Here is a 22,281-nt window from a genome sequence, read left to right as displayed (position 1 = left end):
GTACCTTGGACCGTCCTTGGAGATGGTAATTTTTTTTTATTTTGGCTTTTAAAATAATTTTTAATAATTAAGTTTTTCTTTTGTTGAGGAGACATTCTACTGATCTCATTTTGTAAATACTGCCACTCCTTCATCAAACATCTAACTTTAGCCCAATGGCCCTGTCCATGTTCAGTTCCAAATATATCATTCCATCTGGTAATGAAATGCTACTAAATCTTCCTAGGCAAGCAGATAATGTAACATTCCTCCTTTGTCAATATTATGTGCATTAGAATGACAGGAGCTTTTATACAGATATTACTTGAAATTATCTGCTGCAGTTGGCACCATCATTTTCCAAGATCATAGAAACCTACATTGTGGTTAACAGTTTTACTTCTACAATAAAAGCTCTTTACTTTACACATAAAATAGTCAGATCATTTAGAACTATGTAACATCAGTATTTATTTATTTTCTAAGTATATAAAAATGTTTAGTACAGCCCTTCCAAAACTTATAGGTTGGTATCTTAAAATATTTTCTCTCTTTTTTTTTGTACCTGGAATTGAACTATGTCCAGCCATTTTTAGTTTTTTGTTTTTGTTTTTTGTTTTGTTTTGTTTGTTTGTTTGTTTGTTTGTTTGTTTAGAGTCAGGGTCTCAGTAAGTTGCTTAGGGAATAACTAAGTTGCTGAGACTGGCTTTAAACTTGTGATCTTCCAAGTTGATAGGATTATAGACAAGCACTTTCATGCCTGGCTAAAACATTCTATCCTTAGATTTAAAGGATGCTGTTACCTCCTTCTTTGGGACAGCTTTGATTACAAACATATGTCTTTATCAAATTCTCAAATTTTATTACGTTTCTTGTTATATTTTAGAAGATAGTAAGTAATTACAGAACTAAATGTATATCAGATTACTGTTAGATCCCACAGAAAACTTTATAGCTTTTTGTGACAATAGTAATTTTTAATTAAATAATATAAGATGTGTTAATAAATTACAGAATAAGAATAAAAATTTATGCAAATTCCAAAATTAAGAGGAAAAACTTTAGATAAAATATGTTATCATTATAAGTTTTGTCAAAGAATGCATGATTTTTATTTTACATTTTATAGCTGTTTATGTGGTAAATGTTTTATGAATGTAATTATTTTAATTTTCTTTGAGTAAAGAGGTCAGTAGGTAAAATTAAAATAATATTCTGTAGAATGACTTTAAATTAAGGAAAATACATTTTTATAAGATTATCAAAACTAATTTTTTCTAATTATTAAATAGAGAAAATAGTAGACAACTGGACTTACCATATTAAAATACAACCTAACTATGATACTTTGATAATTGATATTCCTGATGATACATTGAGTTTAAGTACGTTTATTTTTTCAATCTTTCTAAATCAGAGTTTATTAAATTTAATAAGGAGTTTAGGTGTATCTTAATAATAGTTTTAAACTAATCAAAACACAAGTAATTTAATATCTACACATAAACCAAAAATACAAGTATGTTCTTAAAGCTCTCGTGATTATATTGTTATTGACCCACCCATATGACACTTCTTGTTTTGGTATGATTCTCTGTAGTAGAGTATATGATGAAATTGGAAAAAATGAAGTTTATTTGAAATTGCATCTTAAGTGTGTGTATTTACTAAATTCAATTAACACAGGCTTGTTTTTACAAAGATGTGACTTGAAACAACTAATATTTTCAGTTAAAATTGACAGTAGTATTAACTAAACAGAGAGAATACATCCATAGAAAATTGTTAATGTGGATACTTTAAATCAACAAATCAGTTTTATAAGGTAATGACTCTGAGATAAGATAGAAATGGAATATTTAATTCAAATATGTTATATTAAATAAAAATGAAAATCAAAATACAAATACCTAGAGAACCGGAACTAGCTATCTTTGGTATTCAAAATCATTTTAAGTGGATATTCAAAAGTGTTGGCAATGTATAATCATATAATATTTGACTGAAGTTATTTGGGTTTGGATGAAAATGAAAACTGAGTTCTTACAATTTTTTGAGTATCTACAAACTATGTAAATACTTTTTTAAAAAGTAGTGATAAAAAGATGCTTTTTCCAATCAATTCATCAAGCATTTGAGGAATTCTTAAGAGAGGCAAAACTAATGGATAATATTTATGGAAAAGGAACACTTTCAAAATAAAGACAAGGAATAAGTTCCTATTGTCATCTGAATAGTTGATTAATTATCAGGTTCAGAAGGCCATTCTTAGATTGTGTGTTAGGTCAAGTATAACTAAGAATTGTGGTCTGAGTTTGCACTGTGCAACAGAACTGGGTCAAGAGATTGGGGAAGTTATCCCAGGTAGCAGGAGCTGGACACTGTGGAGAGTATAATGTGTAAAAAAACATAATCTAACTGTGGTTTGATGAGGTACACACTATATTTTGATGCTAGAGATGGATCCAGCTGAGCCTTTATATACATTGAAGATTGTCTGCCCAATATTTATAAACAAACATATATAATTGAGTAATTATAAGAATGAATAAATATATAAAAACAAATTTATAACAAATGTATATTGATGAATTGAAAAATAACAATAAATATATAAATGAGCATACAGTTTTATAAATAAATAATCCATATTATTATGAATAAAAGTGAAAACAAGTAACAAATAAATATTACTAATAATAAATATTAGTAATGGGTAACTGTTATTATCAATAGAGACATATTAGTAATAAACAAATAGTAAACAATAAATGTATGTATATTTATTCACCATTAAAATTCAAAAATATATACTTATATATATTTATTGTCATATATTTATCATATGTGCATTCATCCATTAGTTACTAATATGCATTATTTATGTATTTATTCAATATTATAATTATTCAATTTTACTAATTGCATAAATTAGAGAGTTTTATTATTTTATTTCCATGCATGCATATCATAATATGCATGTTCCTTGATTGTATTCTCCCTGTTTTACACTCCCCTTTATTTCCTTATCCCTCAGTAGCTTTCTCTTTCCCTAATCAAATATTTATTTACTAAACAGAGTTTCATCCTCCTGCTTAAATCCCTTCCATGTCCAGATTTGCACATGAACCAGAATTCTAGTGTGGGTTTCCAAGTCATCCTGATATTGTCAGTAATGTTTGTCCAGGCCATAATGTGAGAGACACAACTGTCAAAAGCTGGATTAAGTAAAACTTGGACCAAAGTGGATAGCAAAAGTTTTGTATATGTTTCAATAATTTTTTGCTACAGATTTATATTAATCAATCTTTCCCACATATTCTTTTTTTAATAACTTTTATTTGTTCTTTTTAGATATACATGACATTAGAATATATTTTGACATATTATATATACATGGAGTATAGCTTATTCTAATTAGAATCCCACTCTTATGGTTGCACATGATGTAGAGTTTCACTGGTGGTATAGTCATATATGAATATAATAAAGTTATATTCTTTTCATTCTATTGTCTTTCCATTTCCATCCCTTCTCCCTTTCTTTTATTCCCATTTGTCTAATCCAATGAACTTTTATTTTTCCCTCTCTCTCCCATATTATGTGTTAGTATCCCACATATTATTTTTTTTAAAATTAATTTCTATTGTAGGTTGTTCAAAACATTACATAGTTCTTGATATATCATATTTCACACTTTGATTCAAGTGGGATATGAACTCCCATTTTTACCCCATATACAGATTGCAGAATCACATCAGTTGCACAACCATCGATTTACATATTGCCATTCTGGTGTCTGTTGTATTCTGCTGCCTTTTCTATCCTCTACTATCCCCCCTCCCCCCTCCCCTCCCCTCCCACATATTCTTAACAAGTCACATGGAAGGGTTTTTTCAACATAACTTTGCTTATAATATTATATATAACTTATAGCCATAGGCACATCAATGGTATAATAGTGTATTAATGTCATATCTTACAGTGGAATCCTGTAGATACATGAACAAGCCACACTTACATTTAGAAATATTAAATAATGTACAGAAAATGCCAAAAATGTCATTTTAAACTCATTAAAATGTGCAAGATGTGTTCTTAACATTTTATATATGTAAATACATATTATACATATAATATACATATATTTCTAGTTTTTTATCAAAAGTTGAACATGTTTGTTAATATATAAATTTTTTGTTATGTAAGATTTTAATGTATAAAAATTTTGTTAATATATAAAATTGCTTATAATTTATAAGTGATTTTTATATTATACATTATTATTTATAAATAAATTGTTAACAGAGTATAAAAAATTAGGGCAGTATTCAGAGGTGATTATTTCAAGTGAATTTTCTGAGATGAAAAAAGTTAAATTTGCTTTTTTAATAATGAGAGAGACATGAATATTTTCGAATTTAATGTTTAAGTATTTATTTTATTTTAAAATTTTGTGCAATTTATTAGCTGCAATAAGAAATAACCTACCAAGTAAATGAAAAAAAATGTACTAATTCTAATTTATATGGTGAAATTCAAAATAACTAATGTAATTTTAAATTATCAAAATACATTTACAGGAATCCTAAACATTAAAAAACCTATATTGTACATTTAAAAATTGATCACATATTTTTAAGTTAAATATTACGTATGATAAAGCAATAGTTATTTATTATATTGGCTAATATTTACAAATGAAAATCTTACAATTATATACAAATCCTAATACGTGCTTATGCATATGTATGTACATGTGTGTTTGCATATTTATTTATTTATACATATGAGTCTTTCAGATATTTGTGCTATATGTGTATGTATACATCTCTCTCATGTTATACTGTAGTCAGTACAATTTTTTTCATAACTCTACTATTTATTCTAAATATTATTAGTTTTGGAATTAGATGACTACATTTTTTTGCATAATTGCTCTGTCACTTTTTTTTAAAAATATTTTTATTTGTAGATGGACATAGTAATTTTATTTTATTTGTTTAGTATTATGTGGTGCTGAGGATTAAACCCAGTGCCTAACACCTTTGGCAAGTGCTCTACCACTCAGCCACAAAACCAGCTTCCAGTACAAATTTTTTCAGAAAAATCTGGGAAAGCAAAGAATCTATAAGTTATTTATATATTCTCACAGAGGCTTTTTAGAATTTCTTTCTAGAGAATATTATCCAAAATATGCAGAAAAATGTTCTTATGTGTTTTGTTGTGTTTTTTTCTTTCTCATTTGTTATAACAGTTTGTAAGTTTTTGTTAAAAAAATAAGAAATTTGGGGAAATCTAATATTTGGAAATCAAGTGATGGATAAAACAAAATCTACACTAATTATTGGAACTTTTATTTACTAAAAATGCTGTTATTTCAGAAAATTTAACAGCATGAAAACATTCCTGGTGTTATCTTGCCACATATACCCCAAATCAAAATAAGGTAAAATATGTGTGTATGGATAGAAAGGTAAATTTTGCAAGTGTCCTTCATAAATTTCTTTTTCAGCAGCACTTCACCCTACAGCTCACACATGATATCATATATCATATTTTTATTTTCTCATGGACTTCTCTTCAGTTTACAAATCTATAAAGAGTACATATTATACTTTGCACTCTTATATTAAAACATATTTTGTAGAAATATCAACTGTAGAGCAATGTTAAACTACATATTTCTTTACTGCAGAAAATGCATGGTCCAACAAGAAATATTTTTCATTTCATGTTTGAAAAAATATTCACGCTCAGTTTTTCAAATTAGAATAATCTTAATTAACACTGCAAAACTTCCTCATGACTACTGAAATTTGGAACTGTAAATTCTTCAGTAATCTACTAATAAACATATTGCACTTTATCATTGGTGTCTGTCATTTGATCTTAAGAGATAAAAAATAATTGCATTTAAGTGATATATTATGCTTGATTGGTAGCAAAATTCAGATATAAATTACTATGAATCATAACTGATTAATCAAGATTCTGACAAGAAAAAAACAGTCACTGTAAATGGTCAAAGAATAAAGCAAGAAAATATAGAAAGCAGGAGATCACCACAACCATGAAACACCAACAAAATATAACTTGTTCAATCAGCAGGTGTAGGATTCTCAAGGAAGCTTTCATGGATGGTGTCAATAGATAACATGAGTTTTTCTAAAAGTTTCTGAAAATTTCCTGTCTATAGCCTTTTAGCAACTGCTACCACTAGAACCAAAATTTCCTTTTCCACTTGCGGAATAACAAGTAATTTTTTTTTTTCATTATCAGAATCTAAGTGAGAAAGAAATTCTGATAAATGAAGTTTCCAGGCTTATTTCCTCCATATATGAAAGGAAAGAGATGTAATGTTGAGCTGATAATCAATAATTAGGTTCCAGCAATCTGACTTTGTTAAAGTTACAATCACTTCAATTGAGTTTTTCAAACATTTGAGAGGAAAGAAAAAAGTAAAAAAAAATTTATTTGGGCTTTATAGAAATTCATTTGATTAATCAATTTTAATAAATAAACTTGCAATTTAAAAAAATACAGAATACAGATAACAATGGTTAGGATATGGAGAAAAGGGAAACGTTTGAAAAGTTGATGGAAATGTAAATTAGTAAAGTCAAAAAATTAAAAATAGAATTACCATATGATCCAGCACTTCTGTCACCAGGCATAATTCAAAGAATATTAAATCAGTGTGTCAGAGATATCCATGTTCATTGCTACAATATTTACAATATTTGAGAAATGGAAACAACCTAGTACCCATCAACTGAAGAATGTATTAATAGAATGTGTAAATATATATAAGAGAATACTATTCAACCATAAAAAAATGGAATACTGCCATCTATGTCAACATGGATGGAACTGAAAATCATTTTTTTATGTGACTTAAGTCTGGCACAGAAGGACAAATGCTGAATGAACTCGCTCATATGTTTAAATTTAAAAACGCTGATGACATGGAAGTTGAGAGCAAAATGGTGGATATCAGAGCCCAGATAAAGTAGCAGGTGATGGGTGAGGCATGGGAAAAGGCCAATCAGTAGGTGTTAAGTAATCAGTAGACAGGAGCAAGAAACTCTGGTGTACTAGTGCACACCAGAATGTCTATAGACAAAATAAAATATAATGTACATTTTAAAAAACTAGATGAAATGAATTTAAACATTTTCATCATAAAGAATCATAAAGACATGATAAATGGAGAGATAAATATATTGACCTGTTTGAACATTACAGAATATATATCTGTATTAAATATTACATGACATCCTATTGATACGTATACTTATATGTTTATATGTAATACAAGTTAAAATTATCTTATAAATAAATAAGGAAATAAATTGTTTTTTGGCTGCTTCCAAACTTTGAAGAAAGTTTGAAAACAAGAACTTATAGATCAAAACTACTTTATTTGATCATGAAACTAATAATAAACCATACAATGGATGATAAGAAAACATGAAAGATGAAAGATCATGGTCTTAGTTAGATAACATCCCTGCCTAAGTTTTATTTTTTTTCTGAGTGACCAATCTGTACACATAGTATGGAATAATTTTCTCTAGATAGCCAATTATTGTTATCTTTGTTCTTGTTTCACAATATTTTGAATAATATTACTGAGATTTCAGAAACATGCCAGTGTATTAACTAAAATGCTAGCTGAAAGAAACTGTAATATTAGCAACCTACAATAAATCCATACCTCATCATGGACTCAACTATGACAATAATAACATATCAATATTTTGCCAATATTATACTGAAGTATTCATCCTGAGATGCATTTTATAAATAATTAAGATTGATAAGACTTCCTAGGAAGTTCAAGATTGTACTGTTTATAGTCTACATAAAATATATGAATTTCAAAATTATTGATTATTGAAAGCATAATGTGATTTATACAACATGTTATTTTTCAAATATTAACATCATAAGCATTATATTTACTTGATTGCCTAGAGACATTTAAAATTATACATATCGGACTTTTAAAAGTAATGAAACTTAAAAGACACACAAAATTAGTTAAGATACTGCATGACATGGAATTTATTAACTGACCCTTTGAGATAACTGTTTTGACTTATCACAGGTATTTTGTTAAAACTTCTTTCCCAACAAACTGTATAATTATTAATCTTCCAATTAAAATAGAATTCTTCCTTATTATTTTTCAAAAGTAATAACACTGTAGATATAACAGTATTCTAATCCTTATGCACAACGGAGGTCATCATCACAATATTTTATATGCTATGTTCTGGAAGACCTCATATGTACCCCTCAGTTGAATGCTAGATTAACCCCCTCACACAGTTAGCCATTTTATTTTTTTTCTCTCTTAAATTATCACCAGTCACTTTTCATATGCAGTGAAATCCTTGTGCCTAAAGACATCTTTTATCCAGAACCCAGCCAACTTTTTTTTTTTTTCTGGTGGTCAACTATACGTAGAGAGCAGGTAAGACATGTTCCTTAGGCTTATGTGTACCTTTAGTTCCTTCACCATATGCCCTCCTTGTGCAATCGGAATGTGAATGTGATTGTCTTCCCTAGCCCTTCTTTTTTTTTTTAATGAGGGAAATTAGGACAAAAGATGTTTAGGCAATGAAAATATCATATTTTGTCTCAGTTGTAGCTAGAAACTTTTACTAGATTGTTACTCACTAGTTTCCGCTTTTTTCCTTGTTGATTTTTTTTCATAGAATTGAGTTACCAGATCATGGGACATGAAGTTTTTAAAATATTAAGAGATATTTTTAAATTGTTTGCCAAATACTTGTAACAATTTGTATTCCCACCAACAAAATATGAGAGGAACATCATGCTGAATCATTATTGAACTATGATCCTCATGTTTCCTTTATGATTTCTTCTCTAGAAATCAAATCTGAATTCAAGAATTATCCTACCTATAAAGCTCTCTCAATCAATATAGTTCAAAAAAGTTTTTATTGTTCATTTATACAGAATTTCCTAAAATTTTCAATATATATTTTATTGCAAAGGATTATTAATCTTATTTTATATATCACACAGCTAAACATTCTGTTCTGCCTTTTTAAGTATTTTTCAATTAATTAATCTTTAAAATAACTAATAAAATCTACATGAGAAAGGATCATGTCATTGTTTGAAGATTTAACACAATTATCTAAAATAGAGTTTTTTTTTTAATCAGTCAACCAATTCAATAATTCTCACAGGTAATAGTTATCATTATGTCCTAAATAATCTACAGTAAAATCTCATTAATTAGGACCAATTTCACTAAGAATAAGTTCATGACTTAATTATCTATATTACCTTTTAGTTACATTGCTTTTCATCATATACTTTTGACTATAACATAGGTACTTCTGTAGAAAATTGGAAAATATATGACTATAATTTGCATAATTTGTGACATGGTATTACCCATATCTCAAAGATGAGTATTTTATGAAAATATTTCAACTATTCTACTGTTAAAGTATTTTTTGTTCAATTTTTTCTTTCTTGTTTATCTGAATTTTACAGGAGATCTATACCAAGTTGAGTTTTACAAAACAGTATATGTCTTCCAGGAATATAATATAAATTTTAAGACCAAATAGAAAGAAAAAAAATGTCAGTTCATATTTAATATAATACTTTGAAGATCCTATTTTGTGAGAAATGAAAATATAGTCATTGAAGGAAATTTTACCTTGTTTATATTGTACCTTCTTTAAGTTTAATTAATATAATGACTATATATCTTCTTAATATAACAGTTTTCATTTAGGAATGTGGTTCAAGTGTTCACTACTTGGCATACTCTATAATTGATATGTTTTCCTCTCTAATATTATCTTTCTGGCTAGCACCTAATATTTGTCCATCACTGTGTTTTGAATTCTAATATTTATTCAATTCATTACCCATAACTAACTATAGAATAGCATTCTGATTTAATTTTCTATATGTGCAATAAATGCAAATTATATTTCTATATTTGTGATAATTTCATATTCAGTATCAGACACTATTTTAGACACCTGTTTCATGATGGACATTGGTAGTTTTCCATTTTAAAATACATCACTCCCTGAAGAATAAACACTCTATAAATCATGACTTATTCATTTGATCCTAGTTATTAGCAGGAATGCCTTCTTTGTTAGAGTCCAATTACTCAAATGTGGTACTTCTCTTTCCTCTTGAAAATCACTAAAAATATTTCAATTTTTTATTACTCTTCAATATTATAAAATAATTTATCAACATTTTTGGATTGAGAATAATATTTATAATACCATTTTTTATTATTTATGTATTTATTACCTATATTATGCTCTACTATATTTCTTACACATATAAATGAAGTGCATGTGATATGATAACCACACTTTCCACATGTCCACTTAAATATCATTCACATTTTTTTGAAGAGAATAAAGACATTTATAGTTAAGTTAAATCTTAGCTGAAATAATGGCAACCCCAGGAATCTTTGTACTAAGGAAAAAGAAGTCTTTGATTTTTCCTATATATATGAGTTTACTGGGGATGGCAACTCCAAAAGGCTTAATCTACTTATTCATGGAATCAGGATAATAGAGATTTTTGACAAATGTCTCCCAAATTCACCTTTCTGATGCCCATAAACTGCCTACTGGTAGGAGAAAATATTACCATGGAAGATCCCAAGATGGTCTTTATGTGCCAGGTCTAGAAGGAACATTCATCTCTTTCACTTGTTTTCCATCAGACAAAATTCAATGCCATCAACTTACCTAGGTGCAAAAAGGAAATGTAGCCTCTGTCCAAATAGTGTTTTTCAACAGCTGATCACTATGAAAAAGGAACACAAATTTCCAGTGGATATTTAGACATCTTTGTAAAATTGTAGACAAAATATTTAGTTAAAGAATATATTAGAAACTAGTTTTTAAGTGAAAATGAATACTTTGGTAGCATGATATTGGTATTTGTAGGAAAGAAAGGGGACTAGAAAAAATTTAAATTATGTAACATCCATAGAATTTTGACCAACATAAATCTAGAAATATTAGTCTCTACCTTAGTCATTATCAGTAAAGAAACTATGGTAACTTGGAAAATATGGAAATTAGCACCCAATATGGTACCACATTTTTTTCTATCCTACCCTTTTGTGCCGGTTTACAATGTGACTTTTCTGCAATTTTCACAACCTTTACATCTCAGCTTGTCTTACAACTTGTGTTCATCCACAAAATGTGGCTGAGAATTACAGACTGCTATCTATGGATTGAGACCTAAAATAAATTTGAACCCAAGGCTTCCAGCTTCTGCTTTGCCGTCTGGGAGTGCTTCCTGATATTACCATGATGGGAAACCTATTGAAAGAAATGCTGGGAGAGAAAGAAGCCAACTTTCCTAGGTTTCCAAGACAAATCCATTCTTCAGTCTCTGTTAGTGAGAATATAAGATCAACACAGGAGGTGTCCTCAAATCTCACTGACTTGTAAAAAATAATAAATCAATATTGCTTCCAATTTCAATGTGGATTGTTATGTAGTAAAGTTAATTAAAACAAAAGTTCATTTTATTTTTAATTTTTTATATAGTAAAAGTTTTAAATGTTCAGAAATAAAGGCATACACCACTCAAGAAATGTATGTTTTTGCCTTATTAGTTTAGTTTTTTTAGTTAATAAAGTGTTATGTAAAATTTAAATCCTGATCCCAAACTCCTTCTCCTCTTAACAAAGGCCATATATATTCCTTAGAAAGTTATGTGCCAGTACAGTACATATATTAATGACTTTTTATTTAATTTTCTTCACAGATAATATAATTATTCTAGGTTATGTCTTTGATACAGGCAATTTTAGTTTATTCAACTGTTATGGTTTGAATGTGGGGTGTCCCCCAAAAGCTCATGTGTGAGACGATATGAAATGGTTTGGAAGATAAATGATTGGGTTATAGCTTTAACCTCAGTACATTAACCCCTGATGGAATTAACTGGGTGATGACTAGAGGCAGGTGGGGTGTGGATGGAGGATGTGGTTCATTGGGTGCATGGCTATGGGGTATATATTTTTACCTGCTGAGTGAAGTTTTTGTCTCTGTCTGTTTCTCAATCATCATGTGACCCAGATCCCTCTACCACAGTATTCCGCCATGATGTACTACCTCACCTTGAGCCCTGAGAAATACAGATTGCTATCTATGGATTGAGACCTCTGAAACTATGAGCTTTCAAATAAATATGTCTTCCTGTACACCTGTTCTGGCCCGGTCTTTTAGTCACAGCACTGAAAATGCTGATTAAAACATTCATTTCCCACTATTATTTCATATTTCATTGCAAGAAAAGATCAAAAGTTATTTTCTCCAATTTATATCATAAAATGTGTGGATCAATTCCAATTATTCCCTCTTAAAAGCAACCCTCACCATATATCCTTATTTATGTCTCATTATTTATGTGTGCAAGAATTTTTCTAAATGATCCATGGTCATGATTACTTTACATGTTATTATAGTGGTTTCATTTCTTGCTCTTATTCCTATTGCCAAATCTATTATCATTTTTTTATGTCCTTTAGTTTCCAAAACATCTCCATTCATTTTGAGTATTAATTTTAAATGTCATTCATATAAAGATTTTCTTAAAAATGTAAAATAGCATTCCTATGCAATCTGCACACAAAGGTTAACAGGAAAATTAACTATCTATTGTGAAGGTAGATGTTACAGGGAAAGTACAGAGTCCTAAAAGCATTGAATTTAGGAATAGAAGATGATTGCTCTAAGGATTTAGAAAAATCTCTTAAAAGAAGTAATGTGTAAGGTGAAAACTAAAGGATTAAAAAAAAAGGTTATCCAAATGAAAGGAAGGATCAATGACAGAGTTTAAAACAAACAGAGCATAATGAAAATATTGACTGTTCAAGCAGCTGAGCATAGTCCCATGTGGCTTGAATCTTGTACAAGTGGTGAGCAAAGGGGCAGAAAGACTGCATGAGTTCATTTTTGGACATTGATGATATATTAAGAAATGTTGATTATCTCTTGAAGAAAATGGAAAGTAGAATAATGTTTGAATTTTAGAGCAAACATTCTGAAAGTGTGCAGAAAACTGAAAACAGGCATGAAAAGGAAGTTTTAGGAAGGTCAGCTAGAGAACTTATGGTGATGGCTTAACTTCTGACAAGGCAGTGAGGCTGGAGAGACATAGGTGGATTTGATAAGTAGGAGAGTGGATCTTGATCAGTAAGTTTAGTAATTGCATGACAGAGACTGAAGAAGGTGGTTACCATAAAATTTGTGTAGTATGAAATAAGAAAATCACATGTCTCAGAAATCTAAGATACACAAATTTTTAATGGACAGATACAGGGCTGTTTCTAGGGCATTTGACTCTCAGAGTACATCTTTTTTTTTTTTTTTTGACCTTCACCACCCACAAACAAAATTATTTTCAAGAATGCTTTTTTTAAAAAATCAGGAATAATAACCCATTTTATGATTTATTCATTTTTAAAGTAACTAAACTTTTAAAAAATAAAATTCAGATACATAATTTGATTTTAGTAAAACATTTCATAAATGAACTATAATTTGCAATTTATCAAATAAAAAGATTATTTTTTTCATACTCCATTTCACTCTTGTTAGTTTTTAATTGAAGAAAATCTCTAAGTAATCCTACAGAATGAAATAATTGAAATAAGTCGAGTTCTGCTTCTTTATTATCACTATCATATCACTCCTAGTTTTGAATCTACTAGTTAAGGCTCAAATGGGAACTACAATAAGGACTCACATCAGAAAATGAGCTCCCACAACTCCCAAACTTGTGGGAGTTGTTCTCAACTTACTTTCAAAATAAATAAAGATAGACGAGTCACTGTGTTTCAGGAGCCTAAGGAAAGCCTATGGAAAGTTCTCTTTTACACCACTCTAGTGGCATCTGAAGGAGTAACAGCCTGTATCTTTCACATGCTTTCTAGTTACAACCAATTTAATATTTTACAGAAAAAAGTTCTAGATGTAGTGTCATATCCAAACTGTCTTTCTAAAAATGAAAAATTCATGACTGAAAAACAGTTCTTTTATAGACTTTTATGTTCAACCCTTCACTCACAAGTGAAAGAAATGTAAGATTATGTACCTTTTGGTAAGAAATGCATGAAATAATTTTTTCTTCAACATTTCCTTTTTATAACATGTAATGAGTGATTTCTGTAAAATAATCTGTGGTAGTAATTTAATAGATTTTCTTAGGTGATAATTACTTTTATATAGAATAAACTCAACTGAAATATTCTATATGTATTTGTATTTAAATCACTTGTATTTTAGTAAAAAAATAATGATAATTATTAGATTAGTATAATTAGTAGATTCTAATATTTAAAAATATCTCCTTATGGTCATATTAAAAGTAAAAGCAACATTTTTTTGAGGGGGTACTGGGAATTGAATCCTTGGATGCTCTGCCACTAAGCTACATCCCCAATCCCTTTTTATATTTTATTTTGAGAGAGGCTTTCACTAACAGCCAAGGTTTTTCTTGAACTGGTGATCTTCCCAAGTCACAGAGACAACAGGTGTGTATCACCATGTAGATATTTAATGGTTATTTTTAAAAATCATGAGGGAATTTTAATGTTTGTTATAGATACAATGTTTATAGTGAAGTTTACAATGAGAAAACCATAAAAAATATTAAATTCTATTTTTCCTAGATAAGAAATATCTGCAATCATTTTATAAAGGAAAACAAAATTTTATATGAGTAGTTTTGAAATCTAGAATTTTTCTCATGAATATTATCTCTAATGTGGCTTTTCAAACTTCTTAAGATTTGGCAAATATTAACTATGAGATTCTATCTATATTTCAATTAGAATTGGTGTTCTCATGAAAATAATAACATTTCTAAAGATCAATAATTTTCATATTGAAAAAAATTAGTTAGTTTATTAGCTTTTAAAATACATAAAACAGACCATTAACATTTTTACAGATTCTTGGAAAAATCTTTACATTATTAACAATTTTAGTTACTGATATTTTTTAAATGTTATTCATGCTTTAATGAAAATACATAAATGTATGATATCAATGTAATCATCTTGCTTTTTTCTTCATTGCCTTTGAAATAATATAAAAGGTAAATTTGTATAAAATTTCAGAGGTTGGTAGCAATGTTATCTGTAAAAGAGAAACTTTGCAGATTACAATTGCCATAAAAATATGACTTGCTTTTGAAAGAGGTATAAGGGGTTGATGGTAGTTTTTTTTTCCTAATAAAATGTAAAAAATGGAAATGACTAAAAGTTTTCACAGTTTTGTTAATAATCTAATTTGGCTAGATATTATTTTTGGATCAATAATCTGTTTTATAGGGTTTGTGGGGCTCTTGGTATGGAGGTTTCTCTTCTCATTCATTTACACTACCATCATTTCCATTGAAAATAGAGTGTATCATATTTTCTTCACAGTTGAAATGATCAGAAATAAGATAGTAAATATGGAAACATATCATTCATGGCATTATACATGAAGCTATAAATGACAGAGATCTATTAAAGATGTCAAACAAATGAGAATCATATATTAGCTTAAATAATTTCCTGGAAGAAATCCATAATCCACAGTCCAAGCAGGATGAACAGGAGTTCAGCAGTGACCCTGAGCTAGGAGTTCAAGTTACTGAAGGTGATTAGAGTTTTCAGGGCAGATTAAGAAAAAACAAGTGTGAGTTAATAGAGAGGGTTTTCAGGATGTGTAGAGGGGCCATGCCTGGATATTCAGTTAAATCTTTTTTTAAAAAATTTGTTTTAATTAGTTACACATTAAAGTACAATGATCTTGACATATCATACATTTGAATTAGATGGGATATAATTTCTCATTTTTCTGAGTGTACAGTTTGCAGAATCACATTGGTCATGCAGTCACATATATACACACAGCAAAAATAATGTCTATTTTATTCTGCTGTCCTTCCATTTTCCCCTTCCCCTCACCTTCCCTCCCATCACTTCTCTCTACCCAATATAATGTTACCCACTTCTTTTTTTCCCCCATATCGTCATACCTGTATTCTGTATAACAAAGGGGGTCTCCTTCCCTCTTCCATGCAATTCCCCTTCTCCCTCCTTTTCCCTCCCACCTCTCTTCCCTATATAGGGGTAATTTTCTTCTCATGCTCTTCCTCCCTAACCCATTTTGAGTCACCTCCCTTGTATCAGAGAAAACATTCAGCATTTTTGGGGGATTGGCTAACTTCACTTAGCATAATCTGCTCTAATGCCATCCATTTCCCTGCAAATGCTATGATCTTGCTATATTTTAGTGCTGAGTAATATTCCATTGTGTATAAATGCCACATTTTTTTTGTCCATTCATCTTTTGAAGGGCATCTAGGTTGGCTCCACAGTCTAGCTATTGTGAATTGTGCTGCTATAAACATTGATATGGCTGTGTCCCTGTAGTATGCCATTTTTTAGGTCTTGAGTATAGTCCAAGAAGAGGAATAGCTGGGTCAAATGATGGTTCCATTCCAAGTTTTCCAAGGAACCTCCATACTGCTTTCCAAATTGGCTGCACCAATTTGCAATCCAATCAGCAATGTATAAGTGTACCTTTTTTCTCACATTCTCACCAGCACTTGTTGTTGTTTGACTTCATAATGACTGCTATTCTTACTAGAGTGAGATGGTATTTTAGAGTAGTTTTAATTTGCATTTCTCTGATTGCTAGCAATGGTGAGCATTTTTTTGTGTATTTGTTGTATAATATAGGCATGAAAAAAAATCACCTTATTCCAAAGAAAGAACATGAATAGGAAGAAAATTACATTTCCTCAATCTCAGAGAATTGCATATTATCAAAAGAAAAATGAGAAAATAGCACAATCCAGGGTACATTGGTTAGAATATAAAATTCTTGCATCGATTTTTTGCATGTGAAAATTTACCCTAATATACACAAAGCTCTACTCTCATCAAAATATGAAAAATAAAGCTTAAAAGTACAGGATAAAACAAACTTTTTCTGAGTTGTCTAACCATGTTCCATAACAGGAATATAATGAATATTTTTAAAAGCAAATAAAAAATCTTATGTGTCACAAGGTAAAAATCACACTGTATAATATTCAATAAAAAATTCTCCAGACACAAGGAAGCATAGAAATACATCTTGTAATGCCAAGAAAAATCAATCAATCAGAACTGACTCAAAATGACATATTATTTACCTAATAGGAAAGGCATTAAAACAATCAGAATCACTGCTCTCCAAAGGTTCATTTAGCTAGAGTAGAGGCAGCAGAGTTTTTTATAAGAGTCAAATAGTAAACATTTTAAGATTTGGGGTGATATAGCTTTTTCACAGATGTAGTTTTTTGACTTGTGCTAGTACCGTATGAATATTACATAAGCTATTATGGAAGAACAAAACTCAATAGTAGTCATCAAATATAGCATTTTTATGAAGACAATTATCTCCAAAAATGAATAGAAACCAAACAAACATGTAACCCTATATAGTAATAGAAACATACACAATGAAGCAAAGTAATATAAATTAATATATAATGAAGCTGAGTAAAATTAAACTTTTTAAAATAAAGCAACCATGAGTTGACAGAATGTATCAAGTAACCAAATGTATGTAAGTGTAAGTGGAGTCCTCAGAGAAGATGAAGAGAGAATACCAAAAAAATATTTTTCTTATAAAATTTTAAAGGTTTCATTCTAATATCTTCTTATATGGTTTCTAAAACCAATTTTGATGTGATCTAATCTTTGATCAACTATAGAGGAGATTTGTTTTCCCTCTCTGGAATTCTTTAAGATTTTTTTTTTATTTTCACTGATTTTCAGCAGCTTGAATATGGTATGCCAAAGTGTACTGTTTGCTATTGTTGTTCCTGTCTATCCCTTCACACACCAGTGTGTGTGTGTGTGTGTGTGTGTGTGTGTGTGTGTGTGTGTACACGCACATTTATTCCTGAAACTTTTGTATCTGTGGTTTGGTTTCTATCATTAATTTTGAAAAATTCTGAATCATTTTTTTAAGCACCTCTTTTGTTACTTTATTGCTTTTTCTTCTAGTACATACATGTTGCATTTTTTTTTTCATATAATTCCTCTGTTCTTTGAAACTTTGTTCCAACTTCTTCATTCTGTTTAGTTTTCCTTTGAGCTTCTGTTTTGGAAATTTCCATTGATATTTCTTCAAGCTGCCTGATTTGTTCTTTCCTTTGCATTGTCCATTATATTTAAAATTTTGATGAAGAATGCAAACTTGGTGCAGGTTTCTTTTATGTAAAATGTAACAAACCTCAAGCAAATGATTGCATGAGCAAAGCTACAGCAAGGCACTCCATAGGAGAGGACTGCCATCATCAACTACCACAGGGTGAGTGTTAAATAAAATAAACTTATTCTTATAGTTCTAGAAGCTAGAAATATGAGGCTAAAGTGTCATCTGGGTTGTGATGAGAATCTGTTCTGTGTTTACAGGTGGGCATCTTCTCCCTGTCTTCATATTTCTTCCTTTTGTACATGACTGCATCTTAATTTCCTCCTCTAAAAAGAACATCAGCCATACTGGATTAAGGTCTACCCTCTGAATTCATTTTATTAATTACCTCTTAAAGACACTGTATTCAAATAAGGATATATTCTGAGGTACTTGGGAGTCAAAACAACAAAACTTGTTTGGGAGGAAGGTGTAATTCAGCCCATAACACATATCCTAGTCTGTTTTATAAAACTAAAAATAAGGAAAAATTCTTAAAATAGCCAGAGATCAAAAAATTCATCATGTACAGAGTAGCAAAGGTAAATGTAATAGTAGATTTCTCCCCTCAGCACACAAGAAATATAAAAAGACCCACAGACCTTGTAGCTTCTCCCTTCAGGATATTTATTGATTTCTTGGGCTACACTAGAGGCCAGAGAGATATGCTGAATTCTTTAAAGAGCCAAGAAAAAAAAACCTTCCATATTCTTTCAATATTCAATAATACATAACTGCTGAACTGAGGTGACTGATTCAATCTTTCAACCTTTCTCTCTATTGAGAGATTTGATACATTTTAAACTCTCAAATAGATAGAGTCATGGTTGGTGGCTCACGACTCTATAAAGTTATAGAGTCAAAGGGAGAGTTTAGAGATAACACAAATTCATAGGCTCAAAACACATGGAGGACACATGGAAATCTGTTACGGTCTTCATTCTCTGTCTAAAGTCCCTAGTATTTTACTCTCAGATTCTGTAGATTCTCAAGGATAGAAAAAGCATATATATAGCACATTTCTTCTCAATGTCACACAATAGACTAGAAATATGCAGATGCCCCCTCCAAAATAAGTAAGTTTATTGATGTCTTTTATCTCCAAAGCTGTGTTAAAAATATATTATCCTAGTTGAAAAGTTCCAGACCAACAGAGATTGCTCTCCCACTCTTTTATCTGCCACCCCTTTCTTTCTCTCTCTCTCTCTCTCTCTCTCTCTCTCTCTCTCTCTCTCTCTCTCCTTAATATCAATTTGCTCACTCAGTTAAAGAACTAAAATATAATAATAGAATTTCTGGGCACCATATTAGAATAAAAGTGAAAGGAACATTAAGAAATATTGAGAGAAAATGTAACAGAAAATGGGCCAGAGATGATACTTGGAAGATGAATTTATCATGCAACTAATAGGAGTTACAGGAGAAAAAGTAACACAATGAAAAACAGTTGAGAATAATACAATATTTCTCTGAGCTAGAGAATTATTTCAGTTAAAAATTGTATAAGTCAATAAAACTGCTAACAAAATTACTAAGAACACACATATAGATGTCTTAAGGAAAAATCCTGAATTTTAGCAGTAAACATTTTTTTAAAAATTTAAAGGCTCCAGACAAAATAAAAGTGGTTTATAAGAAAGAATAGTATATTGAAATTATTTTTTTCAATGTTATGAACAAATAGGTTGTGATATAATATCAAAACATAGTCAATAAAGGGATAAGGTCCCTGAAAGCCATACCCAACTATGATATGATATTTTGTTGAGGCAAAAACATTTTTAAAGAAATACATGAAAAATAGAAAGTATATTCCTTTCATGTATTTTAAAGAAATACATACACTAATATACTCTAGCAAAAAAAAAACACGAAAATGCATTGAACATTTTTTGCTTGATGGAGTTTTTTTGTTGTTGTTGTTTCATATGTTTTATATAACATATTGTAACATCAAACTTTTAATGATGTTTATAGAAACATCATTCTAGCCAGGGTGATGGCCCATGCTTATAATTTCAGCAGCTCAGTAGTCTGATGTAGGAGGATAGCAAACTCAAAGCCAGCCTCAGCAACTTAGAAAAGACCCTATGCAACTTAGTGAGATCCTGTCTCACAATAAATACAATAAAAAGGGCTGAGAATGTGGCTCAGCAGTCAAATACCTCTGGGTTAAAGTACTGGTGTCAAAAAGAAAAAAAAAGGCGGGGGCGGGGGAGCTACAAAAAAGAGATAGTTGCCAAGGACAAATAGTTTGGAGAGGAATGGACATAAGCATCTTACTTGGATTATTTTGAAATGCTCTTATATTAGTTGAAAACATGTTTTATTATGGTAGTTAGGATTTGGAATATTAATTTACTAGAAATATTAAAAGTATGCAGTAACACACAGAGTCAAATTGTCAAATCGGATTTCAGAGACCACAGAACTTACTAAATTATTTAAAAGATACAAATGCTTTAAAAAATTATAGGAAATTACAGGACACAGGGGATCCATTCCTCCTTAGGAAAGGTACAGGAGATCAGACAAAACTTTCCATAAATCCTTCCTCTCCAAAATGAGGATGTATGCCAAATTGGATAATGTACAAGGTTCAGACAAACTCAAGTGGACACATTACTGAAAAGGATGTTATTCTAGTTTGGAACTTATCATTTTATTTTCTATTGTGTATACAGCTTAGATGATTCTACTCCATTTTCCATCTAATCATGATAAAGCCCAAAATAGACTGTATAATTTACAGTTTTCAGTTTTGTTCTTTTTTAAAAGTTTTTTTTTTTTTTTACAAAAATACAAAAGCTTAAAGATACCAGTTATATATTGTTAAATGCAGTTAATAGGTAAAGAAATGCACCAGATTTTTCTAGTAAGCATCATCAATAGTTTTACAAGAGGTCTGGATGCTAGTATGTTTTAGTAGGGGAATTAAATGATCATTTCTTACTCCTCAAGCATCCTTCATCAAGAGAAAGATAACAGATTTAATGTAATCCACTTTATGCTAGCTATTTTAGAATCTTTAATAGAATAAAAAGTAAAACTTGAAAATTATAGTAAAAAAAGGAAACAGGAAACAGAAAAATATATAAGAAAATAGTAGTAAATCAGAATATATGATTAAGTAAGTATTTATATTTATTATACCAACTGAACTGAATTTACTATGGAAATATTAACAAAATCTAAGGTTCAGTAAGAACCATTCAACAATACTTGAAAAAATATTAACAAACAGAATGAATATGTACCTATGCAAAACTAATAGAGTGACTGCTATATACATTTCCACATTTAATTAATTTGAAAATACAGACACAGGAAGTCTCATTAAATTTTTGAAGAATGGTCACTATTGTGAAAATACATGCTACTTTAAAATATTAGAGTAACTAAATGAAAAATAATATAAAAATATACTTTATACTTGTGGTTTTTATTTAATGAAATTCAATATAATTCAAGTAAAGAAAGAAAAATTACACCAGAAATTACAAAATATTTATAACGGGATAGTATCAAAGCAAATAGTATAAGCTACAGTAATAATTAAAGAAATGATTGATGTCTTGATTTCATTTTTATAAATCCTATACCAAAGGTAAATTCATAGTATATTCTAAAAAAGAATTCATTAAAAATAGAACAAATTAAATCTCAATTAAAACTAAAGAAGACATAACAATAAAGGAAGAATTAATGAAATAAACAATATAAAATAAGAGAAAGATTTTGATAGAAGGAAAAGTAAAGAAAGCCCCCTTTAAAAATATTACACAGTTTGACATATATCCAATAACATTTAAAATAAGAAGAATATTAATAAGAATGAAGAGGGGCTGAGTATCAGGATACACATCTGTAATCACAGCAACTCAGGAAGCTAAGGCAGGAGAATCAAAAGTCACAAGTTCAAAGACAGCCCCAGCAACTCAGGAGGCTGAGGCAGGAGGATCACAAGTTACAAGTTCAAAGCCAGCCCCAGCAATTTAGCAGGGAT

This window comes from Callospermophilus lateralis, unplaced genomic scaffold (genome assembly GCF_048772815.1).
Source record: "Callospermophilus lateralis isolate mCalLat2 unplaced genomic scaffold, mCalLat2.hap1 Scaffold_194, whole genome shotgun sequence".
Taxonomy (NCBI): domain Eukaryota; kingdom Metazoa; phylum Chordata; class Mammalia; order Rodentia; family Sciuridae; genus Callospermophilus; species Callospermophilus lateralis.
Note: the sequence above shows the minus strand (reverse complement) of the source record.